This window comes from Sus scrofa, chromosome 13 (assembly GCF_054392235.1).
Source record: "Sus scrofa isolate SSC_HxYL_T2T_F1_AM1 chromosome 13, Sscrofa_HxYL_maternal_Yorkshire_Landrace_v2.0, whole genome shotgun sequence".
Classification (NCBI taxonomy): domain Eukaryota; kingdom Metazoa; phylum Chordata; class Mammalia; order Artiodactyla; family Suidae; genus Sus; species Sus scrofa.
The window spans coordinates 164,976,383-165,004,349 of record NC_139395.1 but is presented as its reverse complement, the minus strand read 5'-3'; the positions used below and the strand labels follow the sequence as shown (position 1 = coordinate 165,004,349).

The 27,967-nt window shown below is 38.2% G+C and overlaps 1 protein-coding gene across 20 annotated transcripts in view; it reads right to left on the bottom strand.

Moving 5' to 3' along the window:
* The window catches only part of MORC1 (MORC family CW-type zinc finger 1), a 353,564-nt gene that overhangs the window by 286,638 nt on the left and 38,959 nt on the right, over window positions 1–27,967 (bottom strand). For all 20 annotated transcript variants that reach the window (XM_084991381.1, XM_084991382.1, XM_084991383.1 and 17 more), the window contains exon 2: window positions 6,566–6,642. The gene's annotated coding sequence lies outside the window, so the exon portion shown is untranslated. The remainder of the gene's footprint in view (window positions 1–6,565; window positions 6,643–27,967) is intronic.

Below are 27,967 nucleotides of genomic sequence, written 5' to 3'. Positions count from 1 at the left end.
CTTCATTTGGCTCTAGCACCGGGTCCCCCTGGTGGCAGGATGGGTAAAGGAAGATGAGCAATTATCAACAGAGCAGGAATTTAGCACAGGCAAACATGGCTACTTATCCTGCCTCTCCCACTTAGCAAATTTGAACGAAATCCTTAATTTCTGGTCCTTGTCTTTTTAAAGAGATTTTTCTGGGGAATAAAAGATATAATTATGTTTAATTTATGTAAAGCACTTGACCTAGAATAGTTGCTTAATAAGCGTGGCTATTATTATTAAAGCATAATTCATATGTTTAACAATGACATGTTTTCCTTATAGAACTACTCTCAGAAATTATGCTAACTTTTAATAAGTATTGACAGCCACCAAAAATATTTTTCATGAATTTCAATTGTAGAACTTGTGGGGAAAATCGGATAAGCTACAGTATTTTTCAATAATTACACTTATGTTCTAATTATAGTTTTGACCTTGCACTAAAAAAAGTTAAAAGAACATTTTTTAAATAAATTAACCTCTAACATACAAACCAGCTGAAAGGACCCTTTTTAAATAAGTACTATCCAAAAGCTACCCAATTTACAACTCCTAAGTCCCATGTAAGAGTTTAAAATATTAGAATCTAAGCCACAGCCATTATATTCAGATGGTCTTTTATGTAAACATGGATAAACACATACCCAGCAGACTATAGTAGTCAAGTTAGAGAGTGGAAGTTTTTGTTTCAATGGATGAAATATGCCTGCTTTTGGAAAATTCAAATGGGAAGTTTTTTTCTTAATCTAAGAAACTTCTTCTGATCTGAAAGGATTGGAAAGATCAGGTTAAAAGTTTGCATGAGAACACGCATTATATATTTAAAAAGCAAAGACCACAGCTGATATCAGAGGGCTTAGAGAGAAAGCATTTCTTGTACAGCCTTGTAATTATTTCCATTCAGATGGAACAACTCCAGCTGCTTTCAAAAATCAACAAATGATAAGCAGAAGAAAAATGGGAAGAAACAAGAGCATTTTGTATGTCCAACTGATAAACACTGGGCTGCATATATATTATGGTAAGCATAATTAAGCACAGAATTAACATCGTTTGTAACGTAGTGAAATAAGGCAGCTGAAACATATGCAAAAAGGTCTCCAACACATTGTTTTGATGATCTAAATTGACATTGCCAAGTTATATATTTATAAAAAATATGGACAAAGGGTCAAATAATTAATTTTTTCTGGATGTATGTGCATAGGCTATGACTAAAGGTCTGAAGCAATTTTCATTCTGTTATTAATCTAGTTTGATAAATCTTAACCTTCCATGACCCATGTCTCTCACAGTGTATCTAATTACCTAAAATTTAGGATCCCAAAACAGTCCTAACACTGCATTTTAGTAGTTAAAGTATCATAAGCAAAAGATAAATCTTTTCCTTGATAAAACTTTGGAGACATTAGAGTTCCTGTTGTGGTGCAGTGTAAATGAATTTGACTAGTAACCATGAGGTTGTGAGTTCGATCCCCGGCCTTGCTCAGTGGGTTAAGGATCCGGCCTTGCCATGAGCTGTGGTGTAGGTCACAGACGTGGCTCAGATCTGGTGTTGCTGTGGATGTGGCGTAGGCAGGCAGCTGCAGCTCCGATTCGATCCCTATCCTGGGAACCTCCATATGCCACAAGTGCGGCCCTGAAAAGAAAAAAAAAAAAAAAAAAAACTTTGGAGACACAAATTTACAAAAGAAGTCAAGAACAAATTACTGAATGTTATCTATGTTTTAAGTACTGGGAAATAAGTTGGAATATATCATTCATTCACTCAATAAACATTTACTGAGCTCACATTCTGATAAGCAGGTACTCTATTAAATACTGAAGATATAAGGGTTATAAGGATATCACAGTATACTAGCAGTTACAAATATATGTAAATGCAATTTCAATACAATGAGAAATGCAGTGACAGCAGAGGGTCTTGGTATAAAGTGGGAATACTCAAGGTATTTTACCTTATCTTGTAGGAGAAGAGAGTCAATAATAGCTTCTCAGAGGAATGGTGACCACAATGGGACTTCAAGGATTAAAAATGGTTGATTTTCATAATAATCTCTAATAATCCTCATATGTAGGTAACATTATTATTACCATTTTATAGAAGAGGAAACAGATATACTCTGACTCAAAGAAAATAACCGGTAGGACCAAATCTACCTGATCCCAGTGTCATACATACATTTTCTATTGCCACTGAAGGTTGAAAAAAATACTCTATGTCTCTCCAAGTCACAAAGTTTTTTACGATTACTTATTTCATTAGCAATTTCAACACACTACACCCTCCTTGCAATTCTCACCACACTCAGCTAAAAGAATATACACTAATTTCTGGCTTGTATTTCTGCCATAAATTCTTAGAAATTCTCATGATATTCTGAGAGAAAAATAGACATGAAAATCCAGAAGTCACAGTATTTTCAGCCTACTTACTAGTTTCCAATTGAAAGAGACTGTGTAAGAGCTGTAGGAATTTAAGAGCCATCCCAAGTAGGAAAAATTTAGTCTCCTGAGACACAGAACACTTCACACACAGAACACGTCACTCCTAACACTTCTGGTCACTGAATGCGTGGGAGTTATTCCCACACAAAGCAGTTCTGTGACAATTGGGTATTCCATAATTTAACTTAACTTTGCACTATCAACCTGGAGAGAGCATCAGATCCATCACTTAGTTCAGCTCCCTAAGACTGCCCCCCTCATCCCAATTCCAATAGCAAGTCCAGATTGTCACTTGTGTTTCTGACCTATCAGTTATAAATCAGAAGTTCCCAAACCCTCACCTAGGGTTCAATTAATTTGTTAGAGCAGCTCATACAACTAAGGAAAACAGTGCACTTGCTGTTTACTGGTTTATTATAAGAGGATATGACAAAGAATACAGATGAACACCCAGGTGAAAGAGATATGTAGGCAAGGCATATAGGAAGGGGCACGGGCTTCCATGCTCTATCTTAGTGTGCTACTTACCCTCCCAGCACCTCCAAGTAGTCACTAACCCAGAAGCTCTCCAAATCCATACTTTAGAGATTTTTATGGAGGCATTATCACCTAGGCATGATGAGTCATTAACTTTATTTCTAGCCCCTCTCCTTTCTCTGGAGAATGGGGAGTAGGGATGAAGAGTTCAAGTTTCTAATCATGGCTTGATCTTTCCAGTGATCCAGACCCCATCCAGGACCCACCAAGAGTTACCTCATTAGAACAAAAGACAGACAGAGAGAGAGACACACACACACACACACACACACACACACACACATCCTAATCACCCATTACCAGCAATTCATGATATTTTAAATTTAGGTATCCATGGAAGAATACTAAGATATATCGTCAACTTTATATCATCAACTTTATCTTCATCATTGAGCCATAAAATAGGAGATCTGGAGGCATACACAGTTGAATTCTTTCACTGATAATGTACCATGTGCTAGGCAATATGCTATCCACTAAGGAATTAAAGTTGATCAAGCCATAGTGCCTGACCTTACAAATTTTCCATCAATGGTGGGAGATAATCAGGCAAAAATATAGGTGCATGTACTCCAGCCCACTCATTTTCCATGTGTGGAAAAGAGAAAAAGAAAATAACAAGTTTGTAAAATTCTGACAATGCATTGTTGATAGGAGTGGAAATTGATACATAATCTTTTTTTTTCGGAAGATAACTTGGGAATGCCTTTAAATTTGCAAATGTTCTTATTCTTTGATACAGCAGTCCTAAACAGAAATTTATCCTTCAGATTTATTTGCAGAAGTTCCAAAGATAAGTGTTTGAGAACATTTATGCAGTTTTGATCGTATTAGAAAAACATTGAGAACAATCTAAATATCTATCAATAAGCGATTCACTGAATGAACTATGGAATATTGTACAGCAATTTAAAAGATGAAATAGGAGTTCCCGTTGTGGCGCAGCAGATATGAATCCAACTAGGAACTATGAGGTTGTGGTCTTGATCCCTGGCCGGGTTAAGAATCTGGTGTTGCCGTGAGCTGTGGTGTGGGTCACAGATGTGGCTTGGATCTGGTGTTGCTATGGCTGTGGTGTAAGCCAGCAGCTACAGCTCTGATTAGACCCCTAGCCTGGGAACCTCCATATGCCATGGGTGTGGCCCTAGAAGACAAAAAAAAAAAAAAAAAAGATGAAATAAATGAGACAATGTAAACATAAGAGGTTATTCAAGAGCTATTGATATGTGAAAAAACGTCATGGATGATATAGTTCTATATTTGTTTAAAAAGGAAAAAAGTCACCACAAGTAATTGTTTAGAAAAATAAATATCAGAGAAATGTATACCAAACCATAAACAATGGTTATTAACACAATTGCTATGGAAAATTTCTATCTCTTATGTTAGTATTTTGTTATGTGAAATTTTTCTAAGTAAAAAATGTGTTTGACTAAGTTTTTGTGATTTATAAGCACTGTATCTTTCCCAAAATTTTGACATTTCTAGGTTTTCATATTTATGAAAGTTCTTTGAAAACTGTTAATGGCTTAAATAAATTGTGGGATTATCTATTATTACTAATGCTAAAGAATACTAGACATTATTTTGAGATATTCTGAAAGAGAATATCCTTACGCAGAAAAAAGATTTTAAAACCATTAAAGATAACATTAAAAATTAGGATAATAACATAGTTTCCTAGTTTCTTTCAAGCATTTCTAAACTTTAATCCAGGTCTCTGGAGTCCTGGTCTAGTTCTTTTTCTACGCAGTTATCTCTTGCCTATGGGTAATCACTTAAAAGCTTTTGCTCAAAGGCGAAAAATTTTCTAAGCAACACTAATTCTCATTATAGAAAATGCAAATATTGTAGTGTGTCTATGAATGGAAAAGAAACCTGCTATTATTGCTAATAATCACTCGCAATGATACACTGTGGAAACCATAAACTTTATACCACAAGAAAGTAAAGCTGAAACACCCAGTGACTTAGCCTGTCAATATGGAGGTCTCACAATTATCTAGAACTCGCAGTGCTAATGCATTTGTGAGCTATTTTTGTACAAAGTGTTCATGATGTTATACAAATAAAATATTTATATTTAGTTGGAAGAAAATGTAATATGAGGGTCCCCTGTTACCCAACCAGAAAACTCTGTCAAACTGAGATCAAGGAGTTCCTGTTGTGACTCAGCAGTTAAAGACCCAACATTGTCTCTGTGAGGATGAAGGTTAGATTCCTGGCCTTGCTCGGTGGGTTAAGGATCCATTGTTGCCACAAGCTGCAGCATAGGTCGCAGATGTGGTTCGGATACAGTGTTGCTGTGGCTGTGGCATAGACCCCAGGTGCAGCTCCAATTTGACCCCTAGCCTGGGAAATTCCTTATGCTGCAGGTGCAACTATAAACAAACAAACAAAAACTGAGATCAGAAACTCAATATGTATGAATGAGAGGAATAATTGAAATGATTGGACAACTGAAGTTCCCATGCCTCTGAGCAAACTGCAGTCAGACTCTGAGCTCACCTGAAGGAGGAAAGTTTGCTGGAATACCACAAACACATGTAAAACCATCTAACAGGGGCTTTAATGTGCACTGAGTGTTATCTTTGCAAATTTATAGAATTCACACACCATAAAATTGAAGAAGGTAAAATTTAAGGGCACGTAAAACTAATTGATCTTCAGATTTGGATATTTCGATGTTCAGAAGTGAAAAGCGAACATATAATTGTATTCAATTCAAGCCTAATTTGCCCAGTTAGGTGGTTGAGCATGTAAGGTAGATGTTAAGATAAAAATGTCTGGAGTCTCCATTGTGGTGCACTGCATTAAGGATCTGGCATTGCCACAGCTGTCCCTGGCTCGGGAACTTCCATATGCTACAGGTATGTTCAAATAAATAAATAAATAAAAATTTCTGCTGAGACTTTAAGACAAGAGACATCAGATAATAAGAATAGTTGTGAAACAGGTGAGTACCTGGAATTTAGAATAAAATTTGTGTATATATTCCTAAACCTTCTCATTTACATAAAAGGCAGGAACTGGTATTCTGCTGAGAGGGCTCCAAGAAACCACTTGGTGAGCCTGGTGAGCCTGTTATATGTCCCTGCAGTTTGGGGCACCCAGAGGACTAACACCAGACTCTAAACTGAGGAATCTAAGGTGGGAGAGAGACACGATTGAGAAGGTAGTGGAACACCAAAGGAGAAAATATGCCATTGGATAGCCTAAAAATCCCAGAATTTTCAGAGCAAAATGTGCAGGGGTGTTTCCTCTGGACCTAACAGAAGCCATGCACCAGAGAGTCGGGAGCCAACTTAGATTCTATCTATAGAGGAACTAACAGACCTCGGCAAGGAGAAGGAGGCATTATCAGCATCTATGTGGCTGGAAAAAGAATCAATACACTAGTGAAATGGAGATGCATTTTCCAAATCAAGGACTACAAGTTAGAGAGCCCTTGTGATAGGGAATCCAAACAAGGCAGTAGACAGAGGCAACTCTGTAATCAGAAATTTGAATATTGACTGGATATTTAATCATATTAATAAATGAATAGAGATACCTTGTGATGCAGTAGGTTGAGGATCCAGTGTTGTCACTGAGGTGGCTCAGGTCACTGCTGTTGAGCTGGTTCCATCCCTAGACCAACCAAGAAAAAAAAAAAAAGAAAGAAAGAAAGAAAGACTTTTTAGGTAGAGTAATGATATTATGATTATATATTTTTAAAAGGAATCTTTCACTTTTAGAGAAATACGCTAAAATATTTACAAATGAAATAATACATATGTGATTTGCTTGAAAAGAATACGAGGGGATGAGCAGATAGGGAAAACTAGATTGGCAATTTACTGATAAAGGTTGAAGCCGAGTGAAAAAGCACACTGCAGAGGTTCCCTTGTAGCACAATGGGTTAAAGATCTGGAATTGTCACTCAGCGGCTTGGGTTGCTGCTGTGGCTCAGATTTGATCCCTGGCTCAGAAACTTCCACATGCCACGGGCATTTCAAAAAACAACACATTGCAATTCATGGAACTATTTTGTTTCTGTATATTAGTAAATTTTTTCAAAATGAAATTCAGAAGAAAAAAGTAAGCTTTAAATTTTTGCTGAAAGTGCAAATCAGTGTGTACAATACCACATGTTTAGTGTAAGAAAGAATAAATAAGACTACATAAGAATATATTATTCGCCTAGTTTTGAAGGGAAAGAGAGCAAATACAAGAAGAATAAACAAAAATTTTAGGAGTTCCCATCATGGTGCAGTGGAAACGAATCCGACTAGGAACCATGAGGTTTTGGGTTTGATCCCTGGCCTTGCTCAGTGGGTTAAGGATCCAGCCACGCAGTGGCGTAGGCTGGTGCTACAGCTTCGATTAGAGCCTAGCCTGGGAACCTCCATATGCCACGAGTATGGCCCTAAAAAGAAAAAAAAAAAAAAAATTTTAATGTTCATTTTTATGTTTTCTTCCTACAAGAATTAGGAAGATAGCATGTTAGAGATAAGGCTAAAAGCAAGATTTTACTGAGGATACTCTAACACATTTCTGAGTTTTGAATTATGCAAAGTTTTTATACATTCCCCAAATCAATTACAGTTAAAAAGTAAATCTAACATTATATTCAAAACAAAGCAAAATGAAAGAACATAATTGTACATTAAGTTGGTCAAATAACCATACAGAGAAATAATTACTCCAAGTCATTTTGGAAAGAAAGTAATCTGTCTTTTCATCCCAAGTGGGATATGGCATAGGGACAAAAAGAATTAAATAAACTTTGTACTTCACTCAACAGACTTAGTAGTAGTAAGAATATAGTATTGCAATTTTGAAAAAATTTCTATAGATTATAGGATAAAGCATGTGATAAAATTTGATTCATATAATTAGAAAGGTTGGTTACAATGCAGGAGAAAAGAGATATAATAATAAAATCAAAGATGTTGAGAAAAAACTGTATTATTAAATTTAAATAGGAAATATTACCATGAGTTCATGATTCAAACACATGCCCCTCTATCTTGGATCACAAGGTGGGAGAGTTTCTGAGAAATTGATAATTTAAAAAAAAAAAAAAAAAGAGGTCATGACACACACTTGGACAAGTAAAGGAAAAAAAAAGAAAGAAAGAAGTTCCAGAAGAAGAGAATGGGATGGTGGTGGGAGATTGGGTAGAGAAAAAAGGTAGACAGCAGGCAAAAAGAAACCTTCTGTGTCAGGCTCCTATGTGAATGGATGTTCCTGAGAAACCTCTCAAGAGCACCTTAGCAGAGCAGTGAGAACACAATCCCTTCTAGGAACTTTAAATCAACTGACAAGTGCATTACAAGGAAAGGGCCATACTTTCTATTCATTTCCTGTGACTGATTTTCTTGCTCCCAATTACTCCATGATCATTAAATACTCACTGGATCTTAGCATTAAATTTAAGATAAAAAACAGTGACCACACTTGTGGCACAGCGGGTTAAGGATCCAGCATGGTCACTACAGCAGCTTGGGTCGCTGCAGTGGCATGAGTTCAATCCCTGACCTAGGAATTTCCACATTCCACAGGCTTGGCCAAAACAAACAAACAACTGAAACAGTAACCATAGAACTAAAGGATTACCTTCAAATTAGAGTTTACTTAATGCTTGACTCGCAAAAAACCTGCGACCACTTAATGCAAAGTTGCAAGATGCTACTGTGGATGGAAATAAAATTTCTTAATCAAAGAACAATAGAGCATGGACCCATGGCAAACTTGCAAAGAACTCAAAAACAGAAATTTAAAGGAACATCCTAGGGAGGACAGAAGATAATGAGGATACTGAAGCCAAAGTTTTCAAAAGTTGCAGTAAGCAAAACCAACTAGGTTAAATTAAATTAAATCAAATTAAGTTAAAAGGGACAGGAGCTCTTGTCAAGGCTCAGTTGGTAACGAACCCAACTAGTATCCATGAGGATGAAGGTACGATCCCTGGCCTTGCCCAGTGGGTTAAGGATCCAGCATTCCCATGAGATGTGGTGTAGGTCACGGACGTGGCTTGGATCCCATGTTGCTGTGGCTGTGGCACAGGCCTGCACCTGCAGCTCCATTTGACCCTTAGCCCAGGAATTCCTATATGCTACAGATGTGGCTGTAGAAAAAAAAAGGGACAAAGATATGCTTGAACATAAATTTTTAAGTAATAATTTAGAAAAAAAGCAGTAGATTGAATACACTACTATTGAATCTGAATGAAAACTGACCAGAAATCTTCCTAACAGAGTTTGAAGGAAAAGAACTAGATGGGGCAAAGAAAATGGGACTTTTCCATTTTATGAATCCTGTGGTAGAGGAACCCAGCTACTACTCTGTAAGACTGGGAATGATAACTGAAAGATTTCAGTCTAGAGTGAATAACCTGCAAGAAGATGAAAGGAATGAAGTGATACTTTAATGATATATTCAGTTTCTTGGAGCACTATGACATCATATTTGCAAATATTGGTAAGAATCATTTTGATGTAACTTATTTGATTTATGAGTTGGATCACTCATCTTCCAAGGATTTCAGTACCCATGATTTTTGGCCACATGCTAAGATTACTGATATGCTAGACAGATAATTTAGTACATATTCCGACAAGAGGCATTTTAGTACATTCCAGGTCTTGGAGACACCATCACCTAAAGATGAAGGCCAGAATAACACTTGACATAGGAACAGATATGGAGTTTGTAGAATTCAATCTAGTTTATTTTGACTCAAATAATCAAGCTAGACCACAGGTGCAGAGAGGTATAGAACTCCAGGTGAAAGTTTTGACTGAAGTTGCTCAAGTGTTAAAAGAAATTTGATGAAACCACTAAATTGGTCAGGAGCTCCAGGAAATCCAAAGCATCTGAGCACCAGGCCTCCTCTCAATATCATCTGTCTCCCAGACCCATAATATGGAAAGATGCATCTTGCTGAAGAAGTGATGAATAATCTTGAAGAATTGTACAGCAACTCCAAGGGCTATCTTAAACAATCTGGAGTTTAAAAGGTAATTGGGCCTCCTATTCCTTCTTCCATTATCAACAAAAATATTGAATATTTAACAGAAGATTTTGAAGCAAGATTGACTTTGTAGAGATATAATGATATTTAAAAGTAATTGGACTGTATAGTATATACTTTTTCCATTCTTTAAAAAAGATTTCTAGGTGATATTAAATATTTGTAAGCTATACTTTTAATTAAAGTATGTAACAATCAATTTTAGTGTTCTAAACAAACTGGTCATATATTAAGTAATAAGGCTGAATCTTGGACTATGAAAAAATATATTTTTTAAATATATGTATTCATTACATATACATGCACACACACATACATATTCATTCACATATGAAAATGCCAACAAGCAAGGATATATTTGGAACAACTAATACAACTAATGTCAAAATACTAGTTTCTACATATTATTCCTCCTAAGAGGAACTTTGGTCTTCTTATAGACTGACAGGTTTCAAGTCTGGGGCAAGAAGCATATAAAGTCAATCTGAGATATCTCATGCCAGAGGTAAAGGAGGATCCAAATATCAGTAGGGTCACATCAAAAGTATAAAACTTGAGAAGTGCAAAAGTTTAAGTTTGGGAAATTTTGAAACTATAATTATTATAAATAATAACAGATAAAATTAACTGTAGAAACTAAACAAGAGATGGGAGAGAAAAGCTCATTTACCACCACTGGGAATAATTACTAGACGAACTTCTTATTTTGAAAATTGGTAGTTGAATGGAAAGAGTTTAATAACTACACTCATGTTTCAGAAGCAAGAAGAATCCTTCTTGCAGAAAAATATCAACTAGTAAATATATTAAAATGATAAAAATAGAAAATCCTCAATCTTTATCACAACATAAAATAATTGATATAGGAAATAATATGACTAGATGCTAAAAATTTCAGGTGAATTGTTTTGGTAACTTGCATAGTACTCTGCAGATTATTTTCTGAATATTTGCTCATTGCGAATGGAAAATTCACCTTTATAATGGAGAGATTTTACCATGTCCATTTTATCTTTTTGTCTTTTTAGGGCCGCACCCGCAGCATATGTAGGTTCCCAGGCTAGGGGTCGAATTGGAGCTGTAGCCACTGGCCTATGGCACAGCCACAGAAATGCCAGATCTGAGTCATGTCTGCGACTTACACCACAGCTCACGGCAACGCCAGATCCTTGACCCTTTGAGCAAGGCCAGGCATCGAACCCACAGCCTCATAGTTCCTAGGCAGATTCGTTTCCACTGTGCCACAATGGGAACTCCCACCATGACTATTTTTTATGGCTGTACCCATGGCATATGGAAGTTCCCAGGCCAGGGACTGAATTCTAGTCACAACTGTGGCAAATCAATACTGGATCCTTTTTTTTTCTTTTTTCGTCTTTTGTCTTTTGCCTTTTTAGGGCTGCACTCACGGCATATGGAGGTTCCCAGGCCAGGGCTCTAATCAGAGCTGTTGCCTCAGGCCTATGCCAGAGCTATAGCAATGCCAGATCCAAGCCGCCTCTGCGACCTACACCACAACTCACTGCAACGCTGGATCCTTAACCCACTGAGCGAGGCCAGGGATCAAACCCACAACCTCATGGTTCCTAGTCGGATTCGTTTGTGCTGCACCATGACAGGAACTCCAATACTGGATCCTTTAACCTACTTCGAGCTAGGGATCTAATTAGAAGCTCTGCAGCAACTCAAGCTGCTGCAGTCAGATTAATAACCCATTGTGCCATGCCAGGAACTCCTTACCATCACCATTTTAAACCTAGAATTACTAACCTCCTCCTTCTCAACCTAAGGAGCTGAAAGAGCCTCAGTATCACCTATGAACTATTCTTGCCCAGAATATTTATCCAAAATCAGATGGAGCCTTTAGAACCAACTTCAAGCTTATAGGAAATTCATGAAAAGAGGATCACATTAATAGATGATACCATAAGTAAGCAGTTGGTTAAATATAGGATATGAGGCCATTTTACAAGACAACTGTATTATTCTCCTCAAGAAAATACATATCCAAAAAAAAAAACAAGAGGGCACTATTCTCTGATTAAAAGAGATATAAAAGCAAAGTAATGCACAGACTTTGAGTGGGTTCTAATTTGGAATAAAATCACTTTGGAAATAATTGTGCAATGTGATGTAGATTAAAATTTGTATTGAAATTTAGTTTTTATTATTGTATTGGGGTAGTGCAAGAAGATATCCTTATTGGAATAAGGAGATGTATTGGGGTAGTGCAAGAAGATATCCTTATTGGAATTCCCTGGTGGCTTAGTGGGTTAAGGATCCAGTGCTGTCATTGCTATGGCTTGGGTGGCTGCAGTGGTACCAGTTTGATCCCTGGCCCGGGAACTTCCATGTGTCACAGGTGCAGCCAAAACAAAACAAAATTCCTTATTTTTAGGAGAGGTATGCTGAAGTCTCCAGGAGTGAAGTATAATGATGTCTATATCTTACTTTCAAATGGACAGAAAATAAAAGCACATGGCAAAATATCAAAAATTGTTGAATCTAGGTGGTGGGTATATGGGTTCCCAATGTGTTTGGGGAACGTTTGCATTTATCACAATTAAGTTTTGAGAAAAAAGGGAAGAAAATATTTGCAATTCACATATTTGATAACGACTTATATCTAGAATATATAAAGAACACTTACAACTCAACTATAAAAAGACAAATTTCCCAAATGTCTGAATAAACAGTTCTCTGAAGAAGAGAAATGAATAGTCAACAAGCACATGAAACAAAGTTTAACACCATTAGTCATTAGGGAAATAAAATCAACACACCTATTAGGATGGCTAAAATGAAAAAGATGATGGCATACACTGACAAGGATACGGAAAAACTGGAACCTTCATACATTGCTAGTGGAATGTGCAACCACTTTGGCAGATAGACAGTAAGTTCCACAAAATGTTAACCATAGAGTTACCATATGAACCATCAATTCTACTCTCATGTATATATCCAAATGAAGTGAAACTTAAATCCTACAAACACTTGCACACAAATGTACATAGCAGCATCATTCATGTTAAAAAGTGAAAACAATCCAAATTGTCCATCAATGGAAGAATATATAAACAAAAGGCAGGAGTTCCCGTCGTGGAACAGTGGTTAATGAATCCGACTAGGAACCATGAGGTTGCAGGTTCGGTCCCTGCCCTTGCTCAGTGGGTTAACAATCCGGCATTGCCGCGAGCTATGGCATAGGTTGCAGACGCGGCTCGGATCCAGCGTTGCTGTGGCTCTGGCATATGCCGGTGGCTGCAGCTCCGATTCGACCCCTAGCCTGGGAACCTCCATATGCTGCAGGAGCGGCCCAAGAAATAGCAAAAAAAAAAAAAAAAAGACAAAAATAAATAAAAGGCAGTGTGTCCATGTAATGAAATATTACTCAGTAATAAAAAGGAATAAAATACTGACACACGATGCTAAGAGACAGACACAAAGGGCAAATATTGTACAATTCCATTCATATGAAATGTCTCAAATAGGCAAATTCATAAAGATGAGTAGATGAATGCTTTCCCGGGGCTGGGAGAAGGGATTAGGAAGGAATTTTGGCGGGGGGAGAGGAAGGATAAATTAGGGGTTGGGATTGACATATATGCACTACTATATATAAAATATATAGGTAAAAAGGACCTATGTATAGCATGGGGTAATCTACTCAATACTGTGTAACGTTCTATATGGGAAAAGAATCTGAAAAGCAATGGATATATGTAAATGTATAACTGATTTACCTTGCTGTACACCTGAAACTGATACAACTCTGTAAGTCAACTCTACTCCAATAAAATTTATTTTTAAAATTTGATTTTTTAAAAAAGAAGGCATGGGGGCTGAGGGGTATGGGTTTCCTTTGTTTTTTGGGTTTTGTTTTTTTTTGTCTTTTTCTGAGTTTAGAGAAATATTTTCTTTTTTCCTTTTCCTTTCATATACATTTTAATTTTTCCAGACTTTCTGCGGTATAACTCACAAATAAAATTATAATACCTTTAAAGTTTACAACACTATGATTTTATACATGTATATACTGTGAAATTGTTACCACAATCATGGTAAACATTCATCACCTTGTATTTTCACTTTCTTGTTTGGATGAGAACACATGTATCATCTTAGCAAATTCTAAGTATATAATACAGTAGTATTAACTGTAGTCACTGTACATTACAGGCATGTTTCATTTTATTGAACTTCGTAGATATTGTGCTTTTTACAAACTGAAGGTTTGTGGTAACCTGCGTCTAGCAAGTCTATCAACACCATTTTTCCAACAGCCTTTGCTCACTTTGTGTCTCTTGTGTCTTCAGTATTTGCAATATTTCAAACTTTTTCATAATTATCATATTTTTATGGTTATCTGTGATCTTTGATATTACTACTGAAATTGTTTTGGGGCACCACAATCTGTGCCCATATAAGATGGTGAACTTAATCAATATGTTGTTTGAGCTTTGACTGCTCTACCAATCAGCCATTCCCCATCTCGTCCCTCTCCTTGGGCCTCCCAATTCCCTGAGATACAACAATATTGAAATTAGATCAATTAATAACCCTAAAATGGTCTTAAGAGTTCAAAGGAAGAGTTGCATGCTCTCACTTTAAATCAAAAACTAGAAGTAATTAAGTTTGGTGATAAAGGTTTGTCAAAAGCTGAAATATACTGAAAGCTAGTCCTCTTGCACCAGTCAGCCAAGTTATGAATGCAAAGGAAAAGTTCTTGAAGGATACTAAAAGTGCCATTCCAGTGAACATACAGATGATAAGAAAGAGAAACAGCCTTTTTTTATTGAAGAAAGTTTTAGAGTTCTGGATGGAAGATCAAACTAACCGTAACATTTTCTTCCCCAATCAACTTCAAAAACGGATACATTTTTTTTAAAGTAATGATTAAAACAGTGTGTGTCAAGTGCTAAAGAAAGAGAGGGTGGTAGAGTGAAAAGAGTATCTACCACAGAGCAAGACAGACTTGGGTTCAAATCTTGGCTCTAATCCTAGAAAAGTGGCCTTGAGCCAGTTCTCAGACTCTCTCAGTTATATCTCCTGTAAACACAGGCCTCGTTTAGTTCTGTCCTGTATAATACCAGTCTGTTTTGGCCATTTGTCTCAGAGATAGTTTCATATTTTTAAAGAGAAGAATGTATTTATTACTCCACTGAACAGTAAAATTAATATATATTTTTCTTGTGACTCATCAACCAACACACAGAGTAAGCAGTATCATATGCTCCCAGTCAATTTATTTGCTTACTCTGACATACTCTTTCTGCCATTATTTCATATTTTGTTGAGCAGTGTGAACTCTTAATGGCTGATGAATAGCAAAGTGATAATTTTGAAGATGTTGAAAAGTGCTATGGCAGAATTTCACAACAAATGTTAAAATGCACATTTGGGGAGTGGGAGGGTAGGGTGGATTGGGAGCTTGGGGTTAATGGATGCAAACTATTGCCTTTGCAATGGATTAGCAATGAGATCCTGCTGTGTAGCACTGGGAACTATGTCTAGTCACTTATGATGGAGCATGATAATGTGAGAAAATAGAATGTATACCTGTATGTGTAACTGGGTCATCATGCCATACAGTAGAAAAAAAAAATTGTATTGGGGAAATAACAATTTTAAAAAAATGAAATGCACATTTGATAAGCACCTTCAAAAAAAAAAAAAAAAACCTAAAGGAGGTAACTAACTAATAGTAGAGTTAAGAAATCAACCAAGGATTGGTTGGAGGCACTCTGACATATGAAGGTCATTTAAATAGCCTTGGGGGAAGTGAACAATTGTTCACCTAGTGGCTTGCAGAAATTATGCCTGGGTATACGTCACAACCTCTGACCTGAAAAAAAGCAAATGGTGATTGCCAGTAGACAAGATAAGAAAAAAACATTCCCATAGTCCTTTGCTGTACAGACCCCATATAGTCCAGATTCGGAAAGGGGATTTCCATGTCAAATGTAAACACCCCGTGCTAAATGGGATTTGTGATAATTCTTACAGTGCAGGTTGTGTGGATTAAATGAGATTATCTGTAACAGTACCCAGTAGTGCCCAATAGTGTCTGTTTTTGAAACAAAGCTCTCCTTTTCCTATAATTAAGGATTTTGCCAAGAATTATGGCAAGAAACAGGGAATCAAAGAAAAGGAGGCCTAACTCAATCTAAAGCATCTGATGACACATTAGACAAATCTTGTGGAATAAACAGGAGTTTACCAGAATTCCTGTCGTGGCTAAGTGGTTAACAAATCCGACTAGGAACCATGAGGTTACGGGTTCAATCTCTGGCCTCACTCAGTGGGTTAAGGATTTGGCGTTGCTGTGGCTCTGGCGTAGGCCAGCAGCTAAGCTAGAGCTCCAATTAGACCCCTAGCCTGGAACCTCCCTATGCTGCCGATGCAGCCCTAGGAAAGACAAAAATATATATATATATATATATATATATATATATATATATATATATATATATATATATATATGAGTTTACCAATCAAAGAAACTGGATGTCTGCATTCAGTGAGGAGAGAGAACAAAATGAGCTAAGGAAAGCATGTGAGAAAATTGGCTGCATTGAGGCAACAGTTAGTTGATTCACGTGGCTGGACAAATGGAGAGATGGCATAGGAGACAGGGAAAACAGACTAAGAACATAAGGAACAATAGGCCTTAACCAGAAAGTCCTGAGAAATGAAGGAAGAAAGATATTCGAAATGATCAGCGCACTGGCTGCAGCATGGAGACTGTATCAAAAAGGAAAACTTTAGACACTGGGAAGTCTGTGATCTAGGATAAATATAAGGAAGGCCCTTATTTAATGTGGTATGAGTAGTTTGTGGAATGAAAAGATGTATATGAATATACTGAAGTAGAATCATCATAATTTGGTGACTGATTGGATGTGGGATATGAGGGAGAGGCCAAGGATGACCTTGGGATTCTGGCTCAATCTACTGAGTGGATGGATGCAGCATCCACTGAGAATGCACAATAAACCAGATGCACATGTTTTGAACTCACAGGTACATTTGAGGCTAGGTAATATGCTCTAGCACACAAGTCTTATCTGCTCCATGTGTCTTAGTAATTCCACCATGATGTTTGCCTAATTCTTAAGACACTAAAGGTTACTCCCAATTTTTATCAATGGAATATCTACTTGCATAAAATTTCTCTCTAGTTCTCTAATTGTTACAGGCTCTATAGCAGAAAGGCCCTTTCCCCATCTAACAGATATTGCCCTCCTCCCTTGTTAACTGAACATCTTTTTGTTAGGAACAAGGATACCTCCAGTCACACATGATCAGTTCTGACTGAGAGAAGCCAATTGTGCTGGTTTCACTGTATTTTTTCATATACTTTCCCAGCTTTCCATGAAGCTACTTGTAGCCATGTGACATTTTTCCAGCAATTCAGTTTAAAGCAAGATTCACTAGGAGGTTTCTAGGAAAATTTCCTTCTGTAACAGTCAGTTTGGGCTGCCATAACAAAATCCATGGACTAGGAGGCTGAAATTTATTTTCTCACAGTTCTGTTGGTCAATTTGATTTCTGGTGTGAACTTACTGTGTTCCTGCTTCTTTCCTTTAACTGGAAGCGACCAACCTCCAGATTGCTGAATTACATAAGGTAACAAAAGATGATGACTGACCAATCCACTGTATGTTCTGATATTTACAACTGAAAACACTCCTAAATGATATAGGTGTCTAAATCTTATGGCTTCAGCTTTGAAGGCAAGAATTATGTGCTTGGACTCATTCAGTGTTGGACTTCAACTAACTGATTGACATGACTGCTATTTTCTATTTCCCACATATATTTCCCTAAATTTATCTTTAGAGAGCTGCACAGAATACTCCATTCTAGTGAACTCTGAGCATATCCTGAGGCAGAAATTGGCACCTAACCAGAGGGAGTAAGGACGAAAGCTTTTGCTTCCCCACAATGGCTGAGACTTAGAGGAGTACAGGACATCTATAAAACAACCATGTCCACTTCTCTACTTTCTGACAATGACAACTAAATTTAAAGGCTATATGACACTTTCGGTATGCTATTTGTTCCAAGTGTTATAACAACATAATGACATTAATACTTTTAATTCCTCCATTTACACTGGTAAGACTGAGGCACAGAGAGGTTAAGAAACTTGCCTGAGGTCATGTGATAGTATTAGAAACAATATTTGAATCTAGGCATTCTGAAGCTGGATGCTAAGCTCAGACAGTTACAGAACTACTTCTCATTTGCAGGCTCCAATTTGGGGGAAGTAGTTTAACCAATATTTCACCCCAAAATACAAATTGAGCAGTATTTTATAAAAAAAAAAAAAATCTACAACACAGGAGTTCCCTTTGTGGCTCAGTGGTAACAATCCTAACTAGTATCCATGAGGACACGGGTTCTATTCCTGGCCTCACACGATGGGTTAAGGATCCAGCACTGCGATGAGCTGTTATGTAGGTCGCAGATCCCGCGTGGATCCCGAGTTGCTGTGGCTGTGGCACAGGCCAGCAGCTACAGCTCCGATTCGACACCTAGCCTGGGAAACTTCCACATGCCTCAGGTGTGGCCCTAAAAAGACAGACAGAAAGGAAAGAAAAGAAAAGAAAAGAAAAGAAAAGAAAGAAAGAAAGAAAGAAAGAAAGAAAGAAAGAAAGAAAGAAAGAAAGAAAGAAAGAAAGAAAGAAAGAAAGAAAGAAAGAAAGAAAAAAGAAAGAAAGAAAGAAAGAAAGAAAACTGGTATTTTAAATGCATGAATTCTCTTCAAGGATGAAACAAAAGGAAATAGTGAGGGCTATAGTCAGATAAGACTGTGCATGTCCTGTCTAAAGGCACTGAAATTCTAATTTTCTAAAACCCCCACATGGATTAAATGGAATAATCAGTAAGGCACTGGTCCTTTGGCCCTGCTCTAGTGAATGTCTTTGGAAGTACAGGTGAGTTGAATTGTCCTCTGGAGAGCGCTGGGGTGGGGTTTCATGGATGAACAGAATCTCCACAAGCAGAGCAGCACTCCCAAGACACTGCCAATCCTGCTGCGCCACAGTGGAAACTCCCTTAATGGTATACCTTTAAGTGGGGTCAGTCTCCAAAGAAACTGTAAAGAAGGCACTTTTCAATATTGACAACTATTTCCTCTCACCATTGTGCCTCTGGTCATGCCATTTCTTCCATCTGGGTATCTCTGTCCTCTGACCATCTCCACTAGTATGCATTCATGCATTTATTAGCGTAGCAAATGTATGCCAAGAGATGTGTTATTAAAAACAATCACATACATACACTCAAAATTTAGCCAAACTCTAGTGAGGGAAGTAAGATGTGCAAGTGAATCCTCATGATTAAATGTGCTAACTGCTGAAACAGTGAAATCTCGAAGTCTCGGGTTACAGAAGACTGGCCAACCAGCACCAGGTGGTCAGAGACAGCTTCCCAGTGGAAAAGGTGATTGACCCGGCTCTTAAAGAATCAGCTGATGTGTTAAAAAAAAACCCAAAAATGAGAAAACAAACACAAAAACTTTCACAAAGCAGCCCTGCAATGGCATCCATCAGAAAATATCTTTCCTACAGAAACTTATTTGGCTTTGATTACCTCAATTCCTTTCTTCCCTTAAGGTTGTGTAAGATTATGTCTTCCCTCCTTTCTAATAATTGACCACCACTAAAGGCAGAGACTACTATGCCTCAACCTCTTGGAGCCTGACTCATCTTAGATTCATGATAATATCAGCTGAATGGCAATACTGATTGTCCTGTGACTTTAGATGCCGAGTGCCTTAGCTGCAGCTTCCCTGAGATCTGGCTTTTTTCTTGGATGGAAGCAATCAGACTTTGTTAAATCAATAATCTTTGTCAAACTGGGAGAAAAGTTTAAGAAAATACAAAGCCGGGCGTTCCCATCATGGCTCAGCGGTTAACAAACCCGACTAGTATCCATGAGGATGCAGGTTTCATCCCTGGCTTCACTCAGTGGGTTAAGGATGTGTTATTGCTGTGAGCTGTGGTGTAGGTCACAGACACGGTTTGGATACTGTGTCACTGTGGTTGTGGTGTAGGCTGGCAGCTGCAGCTCAGATTCAGCCCCTAGCCTGGGAACTTCCATATGCCACAGGTGCAACCCTCAAAAGACAAAAAACAAAACAAAACAAAAAAAGAAAATACAAAAAGCATTTTTGTAGAGAGGTGGTGTCTGTTGGCTGACTATACTCTCTTCTAAAGAGAACTGGACATGGGGCAGGGAGAGCATGAACCCAGCTGGGTGAAGGCTCTACTAGGAACAGTCAGACTGGAACAGCTGTGCATTCTTTTCCTGTGGCTACCATAAGAAATCACCACAGACTGTGTATCTTAAAACATGGAAACTATTTTTTTTAAAGTTCTGGAGGGCTGAGGTCTGAAGTCAATGTCTCAGCAAGGTTCATTGCTTCTGGAGGCACTTGAGTGAAACTGTCCCATGACTCTTTTCTAGGTTCTGGTGGCTGCTGGTAATCCTGTTTCTTGGTTTGTATGTACGTTGCTCCAATCTCTGCCTCCATCTTCACATGAACTTCTTCCCTATGTGTCTCCTCCCCTTCTCTTCTAAGGACACTAGTCATTGAATTAAGGGCCCAATATAATCCAGGATGATCTCATCTTGAGGTCCTTAACTTAGTTATAACACCCTTTATCCAATGAGATCACATTCACAGGTCCCAAGTAGACATATCTTTTGGGAGGGCATAATTAACCCACTACAACTTCCGTTGCTCTTTTTCTTCCTCGAAAGAAAGGATTAACAGTTCTCTTGTGGCCCCACAATTTAAGAATCTGGTGTTGTCACTGTAGCAGCTGTGTCACAGGTTCAATCCCTGGCCTGGGAACTTCCACATGTCATGGGTGTAGCCAAAAGAAAAAAAAAAGAAAAAGAAAAAGAAAGGATTAACAAGACTGGCTGGGAAGCAAGTTTTTCTTCTAAAAATCATGTTTTAAGGCACTTGGGAACAACTAGAAGGCTCCTAGGATATAACAAAGGAATAGAACCATTTTAGAAATGGATGCCTAACCCATATCAGGTCTCATTCCAGGACAAAGTCAACCAGACAAGATTCTTTACTCCACAGAGTAACTTTCTCTATCCAAATTTATTTTACCTCCACAGCTAAACCCCACAGACATAAATAGGCTATAGGAAAACTATCTTCTGGTCAAGCACAAATTATCTGATATCACTCTTTCATTTTTAACAGAAGGAATTTTTTACACCAAAGTTCTCAGATCTTAAGCTGGAGCCAGTTGCATAAATCTAAGTCTGTGGGCTTATAGTTTTGGGTCTGTGTTACTATCGTCCTGTGAACACTTCTATAATAGCACCAGACACAGTTTTCTATGTATAACTTATTTTAATAGGACACCTCCACTGGACGACTTTTCCTTACTAAGAATAAACTCAGAGTTCCCACTGTGGTGTAGCGGAAACAGATCCAACTAGGAACCATGAGGTTTCGGGTTCAATCCCTGGCCTAGCTCAGTGGGTCAAGGATCCGGCCTTGCTGTGAGCTGTGGTGTAGGCTGGCGGCTAGAGCTCCGATTAGATCCCTAGCCTGGGAACCTCCATATGCCATGGGTGCGGCCCTAAAAAAAAAAGACAAAAAGACAAAAAAAAAAAAAAATCAGTATTTTTTTAAAAAAAAGAATAAATTCTATTAGATAAAAACTATGAAATTACAGTGTTCTGCAGAGAAAGAATGATTTTGCTCAAAGGGCTTTTAGTAAAAGAAGACACATTTTTCTACAAGTTTGACTATAACCCACAACACATGTCTATTATGAACAAGATTATATTAAGATTGTGGTCTCTGGAGTTCTCCTATGGTGCAATGGCTTAAGAACCCAGTGTTATCACTGCAGTGGCTTGGATCGCTACTATGGCATGGGTTTGATCCTGGCCCAGGAACTTTCATATACCACAGGCAGTGTTCCCCCACCCCCAAAAAAAGATGTGGTCCCTGAGTTTAACCACCAAGGCATAATTGCAAATAGCCCTGAAAGCTATATTATGATTTTTTTTTCTTGTCTTTTTTTGTCTTTTTGCCTTTTTGGGGGCTGCTCCCGCGGCATGTGGAGATTCCCAGGCTAGGGGTCTAATCGGAGCTGTAGCCACCGGCCTGTGCCAGAGCCACAGCAACGAGGGATCAGAGCCATAGGAACAAGGGACCTGAGCTACGTCTGCAACCTACACCACAGCTCACAGCCAACGCCGGATCCTTAACCCACTGAGCAAGGCCGGGGATTGAACCCACAACCTCATGGTTCCTAGTCGGATTCGTTAACCACTGAGCCACGACGGGAACTCCCCTTTCTACCAATTCTTTTAAAAACTTTCTCACATCGAAGCAAGAATTTTGGCATCCAACAGAAAAAGCAGTGTTGAGGACTAAATTGTTTATTTTAACAACATTTTCTAACCTCTCTTCTGCCTAATTGTATTCTTTTTAATGTATATTCTATTGCCAAATATTTCTATATGGTTTAATATGAAAATTAAATAATCACCTGACCCCTCCATTATCTTTCATGGGGGCAACCACTTCAAACTATTTTGTCTTTTCTTTTAGCATTTAATTCCTTATCATCAAAATATATTTATAATGCTACTTAATAATTTTTAAGTTTTTGCCATTTTTAGTGAATTTCCTATGTAGAATATGAATTTAGTTCCCTTTCATGTTTATCCCTCCCCAAAGCACGGACTTTTCCCTTTCTTTAATCCTTCCAGTAGAGGTAAAATATAATTTTAATTAAATAAATAGTATTTGCATCATTACAGCTATGTAGACACCATTTACACCTGAGCCATGATGGTCCTCTTTTTTATAACTTTCAATTTTACCTGTATGTAATGACTATCTCTTTTTAATTAACCTGGATTTCTATGTACCTGTCAGACTCATTATCCTTGGCAGAAGTACGTTCCATCAGATTCATCTTCTTGGAGCATTCTGTCCTACTGATCCATTCTGGACCGTTCATCTCTGGGCCTGCTGCCCAGCCATTATCATGGCATCTCCCTTATCCATCTTCCAAGGGATTTCCTTTTCCCTTCACTTGTATTGGCTCTCCTGGATCTCATATTTTTCTCTTTCTTAGCTTATTTTCTCCTCTTGGAATAAAACATTTTTCCACAGCTTCCTAAGGAATGATACACCACTAGTTAATTTTGTAGGAATACTCATTTCTGCAACTGAACACTTTATTTGTTCACTAGACAAGTCTTGACATCTCTCTCCAGACAGGTGAATTTTCACCTTCTTCAGAAAAACTTTTTCAACTGCCACAGTCAAAATTAAGCTTCCCTACTTACGTACTTCCACAAAACCATTTACTTTTTAAAATTTTTTTTATTTTTTCTTTTTAGGGTCACACCTGAGGCATATGGAAGTTCCTAGGCTAGGATCGAATCAGAGGTACAACTGCCAGCCTATACCATAGCCACAGCAATGTCAGATCCCAGCTGTGTCTGAAACCTATGACGAAGCTTGCATCAACGCTGGATCCTTAACCCACTGAGTGAGGCCAGGGATCGAACCCACATCCTCATAGATACTTGTCAGGTTCATAACCCAATGAGTCACAGTGGGAACTCCCAAAACTTCACTGATTAATGTATTCATTTGTCTCTCCATTCTCTTCTTCATTTACACCTCCAGCAAATACTCTCATGAGCTAGGCAATGGGACAGGCACAAAGATGAAGAGAACAGGAATTCCTGTCGTGGCTCAGCTAAAACGAATCTGACTAATATCCACGAGGCGCAGGCTCGATCCCTGACCCCACTCAGTGTGTTAAGGACCCGGTGTTGCTATTTCTGCGGTGTAGGCCAGCAGCTACAGCTTTGATTCAACCCCTAGCCTGGGAACCTCCGTATGCTGCAGGTACAGCTCTAAAAAGACAAAAAAAGAAAAAAGAAAAAGAAAGAAAAAGATCAAGAGAACAAATAATTTGAGTTTGCTCATCCAGGAGAGGCCAGGAAAATAAACTGAGACCAGTGAGAAAGGAGGCTAGTCAGTCAAGGATAATGTTACAAAGAAAGGGATGAGTGTTTTGTGAAGAAAATGATAATCAGCTTTGTTAGATTACATTGAAGGGGTATAGTAAGATAAGAACCAGAAATATCTACTGAAGATAACAAAGACATCACTGATGACTCTGGCAGAGGCAGTTTCTGGGGAATATTGGGCAGAAAACCTGACTGGAGTAAGATGAAAGGAGAAATCAAGGAAGTGTAGTAAACATTGGCAGCTCCTTGGGTTTTTTGCTGGCAAGGGGAGCAGAGAAATGGAGTGGTATTGGGAGAGAAATGTGCAGTTTAGAGAGGGCTTTAAATTATGAAAGGAACTGTGGCATGCTGAATGCTGATGAAACTGATCTGACAGTTTCTGAACCGACAGAGCCACAGAGCCTGCGATGTAGGTAAGAGGGAAGAATCTAGCTCATGGTCTCTGTCACTCTGTTCAACCTTACCTAACTTTCTTTGGTAATTTTTTCTTATTTTGCTTATTGTTACAAGGTAATGATAAAGGGAATATTTAACAGATTCCTCAGTATCTAAATTAGGTTCATTTCTACCAATTCAACCTTCAGTTTTGTTTTGTTTTCCTGTTTTCTTTGTGGCTCCTAAATAAAAAAAAGAAAAATGAAATGAAAACTACTCAATTTGCTGAGAAGTTATCCTTAGATAAAATTCTGACACAACTTAAAAATTATTTTAATTTGGAAAAGCTATATAAGCTGTTTTTGCTACAGTTTCATGAAAATTTGTTTAATAGTAATAACCAATCCAAAATCCATTTTAAGCATTAAATGAAACACTAGTAAAACAGAGAGAATAATGCCTGATACACATTAGAGACTTTGACAAATGTGAGCTGTTATTGTAGCTCTTGCTGTCATCTTATCTTCGTCATGGTTACCATCATCATCATTAGACGCTGAGAGGGGAGGAGAAAGGATGACTCCAATGAACTATCATTTTGCCCCAAACATGGCATGTTGGGTAGGGATAAAGTATATCGACACTTTAGTTTGACCTCCACACAAACACAAATCCATACATACATGCACATACACGCTCACACTCACACTTATAGGATGCTCATGTGTGGAACAAACTCTATACTTTAGAATGGTAGATTTTTTATTTATGTTGGGGTTTTTGTTTTAAAATATTAGGCAAGGAGTTCCCCTTGTGGCTCAGTGATAACAAACTCAACTAGCAGCCGTGAGGACTCGGGTTGGATCCCTGGCCTTGCTCAGTGGGTTAAGGATCCGGTGTTGCCATGAGCTGTGGTGGGGGTTGCAGACGTGGCTCGGATCCTGTGTTGCTGCGGCTGTGTTGTAGGCCGACAGTTGCAGCTCTGATTCAACCACTAACCTGGGAACTTCCATTTGTCACAGGTGCGGCCCTAAAAAAAAAAAAGTAAAATATTAGGCCAAATATAATTTTCTATGAAAAACGTGTATTAACTATTTCTTTTTGTTTGTTTTTCTTTTTATAGCCACACCAGTGGCATATGGAAGTTCTCAGGCCAGGGGTCGAAAAAGAGCTGCAGCTGGCCACAGCTTGCAGCAATGCCAGATCCTTAACGCACTGAGCAAGGCCAGAGATTGAACCAGCATCCTCACAGAGACAATGTTGGGTCCTTAACCCACTGAGCCACAATGGGAATGCCTGTATTAGCTATTTCTGAAGTCTCTAAAAATTTTGCATATGCAGTAAAAATTAACTTTTAAGTTGATTACTTTCAATTATAGCTGAAGAAAATAACAAAATAGCAAAATCAGGCTAGTCACACCTACAGTTGTGGGTCCTTTGCTGACTTTGTGAAAAATCTGCTTGTCAACATCTGCTCACTTTGCTGCCTGTATGAGTTTGTTTCAGGATGCCCTCTCAGGCTCTAACCCTGTTCTGTGGTTCACTGAAATTCTCTCCCCTGCCAAAGCACTTCATTTTTCACAATAAAAAAAAAGATCAATTAAGAAATGCTAATTAATAGCAACATACAATAATGTCTGAAAAGGTGAAAAAGGAAAAGTTTGAATAAAACACAGAATGTGAAATATTTCAGACTGATATTTAAATACGACTTAAAGAAATTCAAAGAATGGAATTTTGGGAGTTGTCTTGTGGCACAGAAGGTTAAGGATCCAGCATCGTCAGCCCAGCAGCTTGGGTCACTGTTCTGGCATGGGTTCCATCCCTGGCCAGGGAACTTCCACATGCCACAGGCACAGCAAAGAAAAAAAAAAAAATGGAATTTTATAAGTTGCCATAAATAAAAAAGCTATAACAAAACATGAGCTAAGGGATGAGCACCTAACTTCCAGTCAAACTAGTATCCTAATAGATTTGTTTCCAAAATGGTAAATGCCTACAAATTAAAATGTAATGCAAATTAAAATGTTTAATTTTCTTACTTGCAAAAGGCAGTTTTAAACAACCATTACTATCTCCATACCATTGTGGAGTTTTTAAACATCCTTTAAAGAAATTAAGTACAAAAACGGTTGAGTAGTTCCCATCATGGCTTAGTGGTAATGAATCCAACTAGGATCCATGAGGATGCAGGTTTGATTCCTGGCCTCACTCAGTGGGTTAAGGATCCAGCATTGCTGGAGCTGTGGTATAGGTCGCAAATAAGGCTCAGTTCCTGTGTTGCTGTGGCTGTGGCTGTAGTATAGACCAGCAGCTGTAGCTCCTATTTGACCCCTAGCCTGGGAATTTCCATATGCCTTGGGTGCGGCCCTAAAAAGCCAAAAAAGAAAAAAGGTTGAGTTCTTCTTTGCCAATGATGAAAATGACAGAGCCAGTTAGATGGTTAGAATATCAATGATGAAACATGAAAGGAATGTTAGAAATAATCTCACTCGAGTCTCCTAAATTACAGAGCGAAATCGAGTGTCAAGAATTTTGAAGGGTCTGAGATGTTGCCCTATTTAGCCTGCTCAGTTTTCATATACATTAGCAGATGACATGAGACCTCCAGGTCAGAGACAAAGGATTTAGTGTCCAGGGCACAGAAGGCAACATGAGCTTCATATTCAAATCGATTCCCATTGCTCCCCAAGTCCCTTGGGGGTGATAAGGGTATAAGCTCAGGCAAATACTAGATATACAGTGGATTTGTGTCACAGTTGAGGAATTTTGAGTTTAGGAAACCTTTAATTTTATAAGGAGGATGCCAACAAACATGCCTAATGTTTTCCAGGAAGGAAAAATTGTCTTTATCACCCTGGTCAGGAAACAAATCTGTTACCTGCCCTAGAGGGAGACTTTAGCTACACAAACATCAGTGCAACCAGAACAAAGAAGTTAATGCCCCTTAACATACAGAAATGTGACAGGCATGTAGGAAATTGTCTCCCAACACTGAGATTTGGTGAAAAGAAAGAGATTATTTAAGGTCAGCAACTAGAGTGCTGAGTTGTTAATTAGTACAACAGGAGTTCCCGTTGTGGCACAGCTGAAATGAATCTGACTAGGAACCATGAGGTTTCAGGTTCGATCCCTGGCCTCATTCAGTGGTTTAAGGATCTGGCATTGCCATGAGCTGTGGTGTAGGTCAAAGACTTGGCTCGGGTCTGGCGTTACCATGGCTGTGGTGTAGGCCAGCAGCTATAGCTCCAGTTAGACCCCTAGCCTGGGAACCTCAATATTCTGCAAGTGCGGCCCTAAAAAGAAAGCAAAAAAAAAAAAAAAAAGGTACAATAAAATATAGTATAAATATATTATTTAATATTTGATAGGTAGACACACTCTAAGGTGATACCTAATGAGTTTAACCTCCTCTCCTTGAATGCAAGTAGAACCTGTGGCTTAGTTTTAACCAATAGAAAATGACAGAGTTCCCTGGAGGCCTAGCATGTTAAGGATCTGGCATTGTCACTGCTG